The sequence below is a fragment of the Haliotis cracherodii genome, unplaced genomic scaffold, assembly GCF_022045235.1.
Source record: "Haliotis cracherodii isolate W230 unplaced genomic scaffold, xgHalCrac1.p SCAF_15, whole genome shotgun sequence".
Taxonomy (NCBI): Eukaryota; Metazoa; Mollusca; class Gastropoda; order Lepetellida; family Haliotidae; genus Haliotis; species Haliotis cracherodii.
The window spans coordinates 16,578,893-16,592,434 of NW_027266270.1; the positions used below are offsets into that span (position 1 = coordinate 16,578,893).

At 40.8% G+C, this 13,542-nt stretch overlaps 2 protein-coding genes across 3 annotated transcripts in view; both read right to left on the reverse strand.

The window, feature by feature from the left end:
- LOC139462326 (glucose-induced degradation protein 8 homolog) overlaps window positions 1-13,542 on the reverse strand; it is a 303,774-nt gene that overhangs the window by 48,394 nt on the left and 241,838 nt on the right. The window lies entirely within an intron of this gene.
- Window positions 1-13,542, reverse strand: part of LOC139461858 (uncharacterized) — an 89,165-nt gene that overhangs the window by 42,175 nt on the left and 33,448 nt on the right. The window contains exon 1 of one of the 2 annotated variants that reach the window (XM_071243338.1): window positions 870-1,160. The exons of the other annotated variant lie outside the window; for it this stretch is intronic. The gene's annotated coding sequence lies outside the window, so the exon portion shown is untranslated. Of the gene's footprint in view, window positions 1-869; window positions 1,161-13,542 lie in introns of those variants that run through there. 2 annotated transcript variants of the gene reach the window in all.

Here is a 13,542-nt window from a genome sequence, read left to right on the forward strand (position 1 = left end):
TGTGGTAGATATAGCGTTTTTGAGACATTATTTGTAAACACTTCTTATAGAATTGAGATAAATATTACAGCTGAAGGATTTGTATTTCCGCTGTACATTCAGACACAATTTTTTTTAAATCAGAAAGACCCACAAACAAATGTTTGAAAACCACGTTTGTCATCTACAAACTACAAATTTGATTCCTTTATATATCACACGGATTGTAACAGAACAACTCCTAGAGAAAAACACTGTATACCACGATGTATGTTTGACGACATGTACAATGCGTCGTCAGACAGTTATGATAATTAATAACGTAACCTATTTCTTATGAAGTAAAAATTCCACATTGACAGAGAATCAAAGCCTCCGCGCGCATTTTTGTATGCATCATCGTATGACAGAGACTGGGGAATATATAGGCCACATGTCAACGTGCCCTGACACACTGGAGCCATTATCCGAAGAACATGCACACTGCTGACGCTTTTCCGAAAGCGCACAAACAAGTCGATTCTTTAACAAAGGCACACTCAAATGAAGAAGACTAGAATTACAGTTTCAGACCTAGAAATCATCAAGTTCTAAAGGCGATTTAAAAGTTTTTCTTTCAATAGTATACTATAAATGTTATCATGGTAACCAGAAAACATCTGTTTCGGATAAACCGAAAACTAGAAAACTCATCGTTCCACTGTTCTCTCTTGGGCTTTCTTCTCATCGTTGGGAAGGCAATCTTTCATAAAGACATACAAATGTGGCAGCTGGAACATAAATATACCATGGACCATGTAACTTTTTGAACAACTAACCTGTCCTGTACGATAAGAATGTGTCGCTGAAACGGTTTCAGTTGGGACGGAGGGAATGAAATCACACATTACCTTTAGCCGGGTTCCTAATACTTTCTCTGGTTTCTGTTGGAATAATCCGCTTCTAAAGTTGGTGTTCTTCAGTCCCTCTGACCTCCGCGCTGTTGTACACGAGGCTGTGTACGACTCTAGTGCTGTGGCACAACGAAATGGCCGAGTGTGACAAGCCCCTCGTCTTATATCCACAGCCGACTGGGCAGAGCGTGGGGGGTCGGCTCAATGGCTCGACTACCGCAGGGAAGGGTATACATTCACTACACACGGGGACACACGGTTACCAAGGGCAGGTAATTGCATCTCAGCTCTCCAGTGCGTAAGGTAAATATGGCCAACACTCTAGGAACTCTTCAGCGTTTCCATTAAAGATTGTTTTCTTGTCAACAAGCCCAGAGTTTATGGCTAGCGGAAGAGGCAAGTCAGTAAGTGCCGATTTGCTCCATCCTATATCGCCAGACGGGGTTTCACACGTGTACAACGCCGACTGTTGGATTGTTAGTGATCATAATATCTCCTCACATTCTAATTTCTGACATCGCTGCACGTCTAGCTTCTTTCCTGAATGGTTTCAGAAGAGCAAGCAGGCGCCATTATGCGCGATAACTACTGGGCCAGTGACCATACGATACAAGGATCTGTATGACCGGACACTTGGGAACTTGCAAGTAGGATCCGCGAATCTCTTACTGTCACGGTTACATTGCCTAATCTTTGTTACGTCATTTACAACATAGTATGACATTTATTTCCCTAGTATCGGAAACATGCCCTGAATGAGTGACGAAACACCACTCCCAGGATCAACTGTCATGTTTAGATATATATTTAGGAACGTATGACGATGATCACAGTTTCAAATCCGTACAGCTGGGTAAAAATATCCGTTTTGCTGTTAAAAACTTTTTTTGTGAATTTACGTTGAAAATACCTGATGGAATCTCAGTCTATGGTGTTAGATACTCTGGCATGTGTCCGTGTTGGTTGTTTGTGAGCTCCGTGTATTAAAGGGGGCTTAATGGCACTTAAAACATGTCTCGACATTCAGCTTATGTGTTCGTAACTGAATCTCACGGGACAGCACATGTTCTAGTCCACTCTACATAAACAACCAAATCCTGCTTGCCCTTTCCTAAAGACCCGACAGTTGCAGTAGCGCTGACGCATCACTTAATCTGATTGCCCGAGAACATCATCATCAAGCGTATTTTTACATTTCTTCATTTCTTCATTACATCTTCGACGTATTTCTTGCTTGTTAGATATAGAAGTCGTTAACAATACTGCATGTTTCTACCAGGTGAAGTGGGTTAAAATGGGGTTTAACGTCGCGTTGTACATTATTGTACTCATAGCGACTTGCATGTCTCTGTGTGTGCGCGTGTGTGTGGCTTGCTTGTACTAGTCCGGGCTTATGCCGTATGTTAGTGCTAGCACACTTATATATCCCGCCGCAGTTTCACCTGAATACCCCACACCGCCAGCGTCCTGATTCCGAGACTTGTTTTATCCCCTCCACCCCGAGGACCGGGCAGGGTAAAACAAGTACAAGTTTTTAACGTCTTAAAGAGTGACGTGGCCAGGGGATTGAACAACAGACTTACCATTCCACGGGCAGACGCTCTATCCACTAGACCACAGAGGCTGTCATTGATGATGCTATCAGATCATTTCCATCTTTCTTTAACTGTTTCACTTTGTTTGGTGAGTCGCCCAATCGTTACGATGACGCAAGAAGACAATCTACTCAGTTAGTATTGATTTTAACTATAGTGGATTGTGCTCAGATTCTGGAATAAAAATAACGTTATCCAGGTTCCCTGATTTCCTAAGTAGAAATAAAAGCGACAAAACCCATTCCATATTTACAAGAAATCGATTGTATGATTCCGACTATGTCATGGGCATGTGTTTATGAATAACTATCAAGTAGTGATGATACCAGGTATTCGCGAAAAGGTGAGCGCATCCTGACCAACCCATCACAAACACACACGAAGGCAAGTCAATTGTTCACCTAAGAAAACACGGGAACATATGGTTCAAGACAAAAGAGGGAATTGCGTCGGTTATGTTTACTGAGGCCTTGAATGTTGTGATGACTTACGTTTACTTAATGCGACGTTTGGGGAAGACAACGATAAGCAAGTAGATATCCGGGGTTCGAACCCCGACATGAGTACAGGTAACTATATACACCATCCTGTATCTTGACGCACGTGATAAAGCAGGTCGAAGCTTTTGTATGGCTTGTTGATTAAACGCATATATACACATAGCTGTGACACATACATATATAATAACTTAATATTAGTCATAGTTATAATTATATACATGTTCAGGAAAAACTGAAGGTCTCACGACAAACTTTCGCATCTTCATCGACATCTTCATCTTCATCAAAATATGGATAAAGAATAAAGAAATTGAACCAATGACATTGTTCAGAACACAAGAATAGTTTAAAGACATTATGACATTTTAAATATTTTTAAAACCTGAAGGATAATTGTGTTAAGTGCTTAAAGTAAGTGAGTGAGTGAGTGAGAAGCAGGATATAGTCAGTGGACTGATGAACCGAAGGATCGCAACCAAAGGTTAATTTATTTAGCATCCCTCAGCATCCCTTAGATCTCCAGTACGCCATGGATAAGTTCAGAGTGAGTGAGCGTGGTTTTTCGCCGCTTTTAGCAATATTCCAGCAATATCACGGCGGGGGACACCGGAAATGGGCTTCACACATAGTACCCATGTGGGGAATCGAACCAGTGTCTTCGGCATGATGAGCGAACGCTTTAACCACTAGGCTACCCGACCGCCCCTTAAGTACTTAAAAACATAAATAAGAACACATACAATGATACCATTTTGCATTGTACCGATCCTTGAACACCTGGTATCATCACTTTGTGATGGTAATTCCAAAACACGTGTTCATTATATAGACAGAATTTTACAATCGACTCTGCCTTTCGCAGCGATTTTTTCATGAATGTCGAAAGTTTTATGTTGCATCTATTTACGATAGAGTCGGAATCGCACAACGAACACCCCTTCAGCAAACCTTTCGTACGATTATAGAGAGGGTTTTGTCGCTGTTACTTTTCTACAAAGCTACTGCCCCACAGTAAACTGTCTGCCCAATAAACCGTGTCTGTGTAGGTATGTCTGCTATCCAAAATGTACAGTGAGGCCGTCTTTTTGTTGATAGTCATTTTGGAGGCATAAATGCAACGTTTCATTAATGCGTTCAAAGACCACTCGCATTTTTCGCATTCAATTCACGCTCGTGTTTATTTCATGATTTACAGTACATTCATCATGAAACGAGTTATATTTGAATAACCACGGATCTGATAGTATATCACAGCACCCCACGTGTTTGTTTATTGCCGTTGTCTCCACTATATAGTTCCTTCATCATTGTGGCTGGAGGCCAGCTAGCCCGTACCAATCACACGGCTCATTGATACAGCAATTGCCGTCTGGGATCACTGACCATCTACCGTCTATCCCAAGAAACGGAATACTTCTAGCGGTGGTAAACTTATGACATGACGAAAACATGTTATGATAAAGTGATAAATCTTATAACCCAATAAGGTGTCATGTTATTTGTTATACTGGATGCATTTCGACAGAAATAAACCCAATTATATATGGGAATATTAGCCGTGGCATTTAAGTATAGCTTTATTACACATACTGACGATAAAACATCCCTCTCGTCGTGTTTTAACACACGGACCTCAGCTAAACATGCTATCAGTCATTGCGACAAAATTGTATCAAATTCTCACATGAAAGGACAGTTTTATTAATTCCTTTAATATGAGTGTACAAAAAGACATGTTCCAATTATTTTGATAATTTTCGTGATTTAAACATAATTCAAAATTGAACAAGTTTGTACGCATTTCCCCTTCGCATGGAACAAACCCCGTGCGGTAACTTCAAAAGCCTCATCAATACAAAAATATACAACTGGCGCCGCGGAATCTCTTAACTCCCTTTTTTAATATATTCATTTCAGGGAAATTGTCGAAGCATCATTGGTAGAGTTAGACATTCGTCTCAGATTACCGATGTCTTCAATCAGATTGTTCTAGGTCGTGTTTCGACCCTGAAGTCGGCTCTATCCGCAAACAACAAATTCAGTAGCAAACGGATGAGGTCTAACACGAATATAAATGGCTTGAAATTATTTGTGAACGTTTTTGTATGTAACCAGGCTGATTGAGATCAATTCAATTGTCTACCTGCAAACACACAAGTGCAAGCTGCTACAAAGAGACTGGTAATAGTTGATCCAAAGATACAGCAGAGGATATAGAGAAACTAGTAATAGTTGCTATAGAGATACTAGTAATACTTGCTATAGAGAAACTAGTAATACTTGCTATAGAGAAACTAGTAATAGTTCCTATAAAGAGACTAGTACTAATTGCCAAAAAGAGACGAATTATCCTTGTTATAAAGAGACCAGTACTAATTGCTATAAAGTGAGAGAGTGAGTTGGGTATAACGCCGCTTTTAACAGTATTACCGTTATATCGCGGCGTGTCAGCTTAATGTGGGAGGAAAGCCCGAAGTGATGCAGGTCTCAGACGTTTATCACTTCGGTGAAACCCACGAGCACGGGTATAGTGCTGACAAACCTAGAAACATAATCGGGGCGAACCGGGATTCGAACCCACAATCATAGGTTTCTGGCGTGTCCACGGGACGCAACTCTGCACAGCGAATCGCGGCGCCTTAGACGACTGGGCCACCCGTGCCCCCGAATTGCTATAAAGAGACGAGTTATAGTTGCTATAAAGAGATAAGTACTAATTGCTATAAAGATACGAGTTATAGTTCCTATAGAGACTAGTATCAATTGCTATAAAGAGACGAGTTATAGTTGCTATAGAGAGACTAGTACTAATTGCTATAAAGAGACGAGTTATAGTTGCTATAGAGACTAGTACTAATTGCTATAAAAAGACAAGTTATAGTTGCTATAAAGAGACAACTAATGTGTATATAGAGGCTAGTACTAGTCGATATACGGAGACGAGTAGAAGTTGAATCGGTCACTGCCGACACCATCGACAAATATATAACAACATCCAACTTGTAGCTCTTTAAGAAACGTAATGATATTTCCAGGTATATAAACACATCATATTCCGTCAAAATAAATATATACATACTCATTTCATACAATGAGTGTAATATTAAAAACGTCAAAGCCATATGGCATTCATATTGGTATCCCTGTCACGAGCATACATGTACCAAAGTGGAAGGACAAATTAAATTACCTGGAGTGAGTGAGTATTGTTTTACGCTGCTTTTAGCAATATTCCAGCAATATCACGGCGGGGGACACCAGAAATTGGCTTCACATGTTGTACCCATATCGTGAATCGAACCCGGGTCTTCGGCGTGACGAGCGAAAGCTTTAACCACTAGGCTACCCGACCGCCCCTAAATTACCCGGACGTCCGAATACAATTACACTAGCTGTTTACGAAACGGGTGAATATGTCCTGCAATATCGGTTACTCCCTTTCTCATAGAACAAATTTAGAAAAAAGTCAGTTGATAATGCGACAGATTCCATTCAATACGTGAATACTCCTGACGCTATATTAATATTAGCCCGGTATGTGGATCGTTGCACTCGAATTTCAGTCTCAGCTCCATGGCGAGTATGCAACCCAAGCAACCATATTATGAGGCGCAGTCAATTCTCATACTACCGGGTACCCACTGTTTGGGTAATGTGTACATTTCGAATTAAGACTCTTGCCTTTGAAGGTACCATATGTAACCTCTGTTTCAGTATTGCAGGATCACATCCCATAAGCTCTGAGGAATCAAGCTGCCGAACGCGGTAACCCATCCGCCTACTATCCGCAATTAACGCTGCTTAACTTTACCTAACATTGATTTGTATGTCTTGAGTCCGGCGTTAATGCACATAGAGCCAGAAGAGCAAACCCAGGATGCCTGACGTGTCGAAACAGGAAACAAAATTACTCGTCCGAGTGTCTGCAAGTCGATAAATGTCGACAATCGATTGCAAGGATGATTTCAAACCAACATCGGTGGCATTTATGGGACTATCAGTTTAAAACTTCACATATAAACATCCGATATACGAAACTGCAGCTTTTGCTGAGACGAGAAGACGTGTCCACATGCTTAGCTATGTAAATGTTGATATACGTGGCGTATTTCGTAGTCATCACTGATATTGATCCCAAACACACCTTCATCTGCCAGTACGCCTCTCACCTCAGGTTCGATTACCAGCCCACAACGTTGCTCTTAAGTTGATTTTATTGTGTCATAAATACATCACTTTTCCAATTTGACCAGATCCAGGTATGTTGGTCATGAGAGAATAAGTGGGTATTTCTCCTTTCAAAAACAGTTTTCCGTCAGTACCTCCATGTTCGAATTATTTTTCAGGAAATACTTGAAACAAATATTTATCTCAGTTTCTGAAAAAAATGCAAGAACATTCGTCAGTATGTGGGTAAAAAGAGTTTTCGCTCCTCCTTTCAGAAAATTTTGTTTTGTCTTGAAGAGGTTTCCGGAAAAAAACAATTCTGCCTCTGACAAGGATACCAGCCCCACCCTTCCAAACCCCCATGTCTGAATATTAAAGTGGTTGGTCGAGTGAGAGTACGAGCTGTGTCTGTTGCATGGCCAGCGAAAACATCTACAATTTCCCGCTCGTAGTTCGAAGGTGGAGGGGCACGGGTGGCCCAGTGGTCTAAGGCGCCGCTATTGGCTGTGCAGAGTTGCGTCCCTTCGGTACGCCAGAAAACTTTGATTGTGGGTTCGAATCACGGTTCGCCCCGATTATGTTTCTAGGTTTGTCAGCACCATACCCGTGCCCGTGGGTCTCGCCGAAGTGGTAAACGTCTGAAACCGGCATCATTTCTGGTTTTCCTCCCACATTAAGCTGACACGCCGCGATATAACTGTAATACTGTTAAAGCGGCGTTATACCCAACTCACTCACTCACTCACTCACCGATTCAGTGGTACTCGTTCAATAACAAACACGTAAAACTACAATGTGTCTTTTATAAATAACTTAACGATTTAATAATTCAGCGCCAGACACCGCAAAGGACAAACATATCTGTAATTGAACTCCGAATTCAAGTTTCATTTTCTATGTCAGTTTATAAGACACGCCGCCGTAGTTTGAAGATCTGTTCTCAATACGAGACTTGAAACAAACAGCTATAAAAATGATGAATATGTAGAGAGCCCTGGGAGAGAGTGTGGGCACGGAGAAAAACACCATTAGCTTGCTAATCAGTGACAACACTGAATAAAACGACTTGAGCGACATTTGACGAGAGCGGCCTAGCTATCAGCCTCTATCCGGCCATAGCGGCCGTTTTCATTCAGCTGCCTCTGGTGAGTGAAATATGTAAATATTGTAACATCATCGTGTTTGTCATGATCACTTGACTCGCTGGCTTTGATCATATCTCTATATCCCAGGGTCCAAGGAGAGCCACACACGTTGTCTCGAGCTCCTCTTCACCATCTTGGGGCATTTGTCTTCCAGTACCGCAGAAGAAGCCATTCAACTATTGTCTGCAGAAAATAATGAAAGGTTTTCTTTTTTCTCGACGTTTCTTGCACCAGAACAAAGAACCAACATTGTTCCATTAGGCGTAGAAAAGAGCAAATAGTGTGATATATCTTAGATCGTCGCCTGTAACTATGTAGGGCCAAGAGAGCACAATGTGAGGGGAGTGTGGCTTCAAGAAGGCATGTTGTCTGGATTGTGAAGCTGGAATACAATAAACCGCTACCGTGGGCAGAGTGCTTCTACCAAGTAAGAAGCAGCAGCTGAAATCTCTGTCAGACCACTGACGCAAATAACTAACCAGACGGACATGTATGAGTAACGAGCTGAAATGGTAACTACTCCTCGTGACATTCGACAGATGATGTGAAACACTGCAAGGATTGATAAAATAACTCAGCAAATATGATTTGAAGATGGAAGTACCCCTTTAGTAGACTTTCTTGTTCAGATGTTTTAAGCAATACTTGACAACCCCTTATCTATAATGAATATGTCTTGTCTATAACTGACCGAGATGACATGCCTGAAAAGGGTTAATTTCCTTTCAGTCCTGTCATAGTATTTATATCAATCGATTCTTACTGGAAGTGGGTTATTTTGTGTTCTAAAGAGTCAACCAGGTCATACGAAATGTTATTAAACCGATGCCTACATTAGACATTGTCTGGAGATGGAAGCGTGGAGAATTTCGTTGTTGATAATTTATTTCCAATCACGTGGAAGATTACTGAGATTCCATTGTAGTAAGTGTTAATTGTATTTTAGGGAAAGGCCTTGTGTCCTGTGTGTTAGCACAGTAGACAAAGCGTTTGCTCGTTACGACTATTATCATGGTTCGATTCCCTCTTGGGTAAAATGTGTGAATTTAATTTTTCTGTGGCTTTTATGTCGTGAAATTGCATTAATATTGCTAAAAGGGATTTAAAATCACGATTGCCCACTTACTCACCCCTGTAAGTAACAAACGAACGTATTACACGGTTAGGCAGTGAGTCTTCAGTTTCCAGATTTTTTTTTCCTGTTTTAAACCCTAGTACACATTTCATGAAAATATAAGCGACAATTTCAATGACAGTAAAACAATATTTGCTAAAAGCAGAGTCCGTTGTACGATTACAAATTTATCATAAGCACATGTTTATGAATCGCTATCACTTCGAGTCCACCTCCGTGGTCTAGTGGTAAAGCGCCCGCCCGGAGAGCGGAAGGTCCGGGGTTCGATCCCCAGCCGCGTCATACCAAAAGACGTTAAAAGATGGTACTTGTTGTTACCCTGTCTGGCGCTCGGCATTAAGGGGCTAAAACAAGGACTGGTCGACTCGGAGTCAGTATACTGTGTCTGAGTTGAGTATTCATGTTAAACTGTGGCATGGTATCTCAGTGAGCTAGCACTAAAAATCGGCATCAGTCCGGACTAGTACAAACAGCCACACAAACACACACATGTACATGCACGTCGCTATATAAGTGCAATAATCTTGGAGGCGACGTTAAACCCCATTTCACCTTACCTCACCTGACCTCACCTGACCTCACCTCACCTCACCTCACCTATCATATCATGATGATACCAGGTGTTCACGAAACGGTGAGAGTAGCGACCCCCACCTGTGGCACCCGGCACAACCACACGGGTCTTCTCTGGCGGAATAAGAGAAGTGTATTTCAACAATGAGTTGAACACGTACCCCCACTGGCAATGAACAACATACCGAATCTCCCAAATGACAGGGATATTATCATTCCAAAGGAAAGACATCTCATATCTTAAAAACTGACAAATGAAGGAATATGTTTCATGTCCAAAGGACACTGATGGACTACATTAAAAAAAACAACTAATGAAAACTTTGCAAAACTTTAGAACGTAGCGTCTTGTTTCATTTGCGTCTTGTTTTATGCTAAAAGTCTTCATAAAAGAGATATGTTATTAATATATCTACACAGACAATCGTTCAACTGAAAGCGTACTTACCTTCAGATTTAATCCCAGCTAAAGGACTGATAATATTTCCAAATATATACTAGTATTATGGGGGAGGGGGAAATCGGTCCTAGGATTGAGATTGACTCCTAAATTTATGTGGTATCTTTTCAGGCTCCACACCCCCCAACCCCACCCCCATAATCTTGTATTTTAATAACACGACTCCATCCCCACCCCACCTCCACTCCCACCCCCACCATCCGATATTGAATTTCCAGTCCCTTAATTGTGCTGATATATAACAATGTGTAATTTGAAACAAAACACCTGTCGTTTTTTTATGATCCCCCCCCACACACACACACCCCTTCCATGTATTTTCATCACTGCTACATTCATTTGTTTTTCAATACTATTTTGTGTTAAGGCGGATAATGACTGGTACATTCTGCCGGTTACGTAATATTTGTCTTTCGTTTTTATCCTATGTTGTAAACGGAATTTAGTGCGTGTTGACATCCGATTGGTTCAAAAAGAGTGTTAAATTGGATTCGAAACCCGGAAACTTTGTTAACTTGTTAATCTGAATCTTTTCCTCACTCTCAACACATTTGTTAAATATTCATATCTATAGTTTGATCAATATCTATCAGAACAACCTTTTCCCTTATTCTCCTTATCCAGCGCAGACAGGTTTTAATGGAATCATATAACATCAGGACGTCATAACATATCAACATGCCGTCCATTTTGTCTCACAGCTGTTTGCGCTTGCTGTGGAAAATTACCGATAACTTTTAAAGTAAACATTGTCACAAAAAATATGAAACCACATAATGTTGATCTCTAAACAATATATCGTCTTATCATGGAGTGAGTGACTGAGTGAGTATGGTTTTACGCCGCTTTTAACAATATTCCAGCAATATCACGGCGGGGGACACCAGAAATGAGCTTCCCCCATTGTACCCATGTCGGGATTCAAACCGGAACGCTTTAACCACTAGGCTACCCCTCCGGCTTATCATGGAAACAGAGAACACAAGCCAGGGGTCTTTATACAGTTAAATATCCCTATGTGAATAAAGCGATAGTCGGAACAGTGCAATATCCTTCAGTAATCTCCCGGAAAACCCGGTTCGAACTCGAGGGATCCCGGTAAAAAAGGGTTTCACTGTATGAGTATCCAGTGAGACATTATTTGAATATTAAAGGCTCAACTTAATACATAATGGTTGTAAGGTCGCATTAACATATTTATGATGGAAATAATTTACAACGATAAACCACATTTGGTTCTGTAAAAATTAATGAGGAATGCCAAATTTGGTGTCAAATACACTCCCCTTTCACTTTTAATTCTCAACGTGGAAACTAATCAATTATCTTTCCAATATTAATGCCGGCCATTGTTGAATCCATCTGTTCAAGGGAGGATGTTTTCACACCCACTAGGCATGCTGCGGTAGACTGCTCTGTAGACTACTCAATACACTGCTATGTGTATACGAGGTAATATCAACGTGTCGAATAATGAATAGGTCATGACTAGGGGATCTGAGATTACAAATCTTATTTAAACGATTAGATTACAAAATCACTTACCACTAATAATAAAACGGACAACGTTTGTGAACATTTCCACGCAGTTCTAAAATATAATACATTTATTGATCACGTGACCGACGTATCAAGGCAACCTTGCTTATCCACACTGCACTTTTCAGAGTCAAATCGTCCCGAATAATGTATCGTCGATAAGGAGTTGTGTCCTTTGTAACTGTAAACCTTCCTTAATGTAATTATCAGAAAAGCAGGTTTTTTTATTCAAGGAGTCCGGATTACCAAGGTGTTACGATATAACCGGTCAACTTGGATAAATTAACAATGCAGCTCATATATATGATGGGGTCACTGTGACGTCTGTGGTGCTTTGTACATTTATTTGTTTGTTTGTTGTTTAACGCCGCACTATACGCTATATGACGGCGGTCTGTAAGTAATAAAGATTGGACTAGGCATTCCAGTGATTGACATCATGAGCATCGATCTACGACATTTGAGATACGATGCAATGCATTAACCTAGTCAGTGAGCTTTACCACCCGATCCCCTTAGTCGCCTCTAACTACAGGCATGGGTTGCTGGAGACTTATTTCTTACTCCGATCTTCACGGGTCAGGAACATTTGTGATAAAAAGGGATATGTCGTAAAACTAGAACTATTTCATTTTCTTTTGAAATATACGCCGTAAAACGTTTTGACTCTTAACTCCTGATTACTGGTTGCACAGCTTCATATGGACAATCGATTGACAAAATATGGCGTTACAGCACATTCGATACGGGGTAGTTCGAGTTGTGCAGTGAACACGTACACTTGCCAACCGACGCTCTCAAAACAGCATGCACAGCCTCTCCGAAAAACAACAGTGACGACTAATGAGAACGATTTGTGAGAACAGACACAATGTACTCTCAATTTTGTATACCCCAATACCAGCTGCTCTCGGCTGGAATTCATTGTGTTTGCAGTGCAGTAGCCCTGTATTCATCACATTTGAAAGCTTGTTTTCAGATCCTCATCGGAACTGTTAAGCACCAGATCTTATCATTGTACTATTTCTCCGACTGTGACGGGTTTAAGCTAATCATTATAACACCATAACGGACACAAAAGGACCACCTTTCGTATCGTGCCTTAAACTGAATAGTTCTTCATATACAGGATATGTGATATGAAATACTTACTTTCTGGTATATTCCACGATCCACGTAAGCGTAAGCTGCCAAGTGTGTAAGCTCCTAGGAGGTAAACGGTAATATAACAGAAATATTACAGAATAAGAATAACCCTCTACTTGCGCCAGGCGAAGAAGAGCGCCTACATCTACCCGGTAGACGGAAGAACGGATACCACATATGTATGGCGTCAGCACATTAAACATTTATCAAGTGATCGTGTTGCATTACCAGACAAATGCCACACAGGGTATTTTGAAAAGATATCAACCTCAGCAGGTAGTCATATGCGTTAATATAATATTTATCGGTGATAACTATTTCACTTAATTCTTCATATCGTCATCTGCAGGGACCTTCTTTCATGTCGGTACTGTTATGTTAAAAGCAGTGTAAAACCAAACTCTGGTACA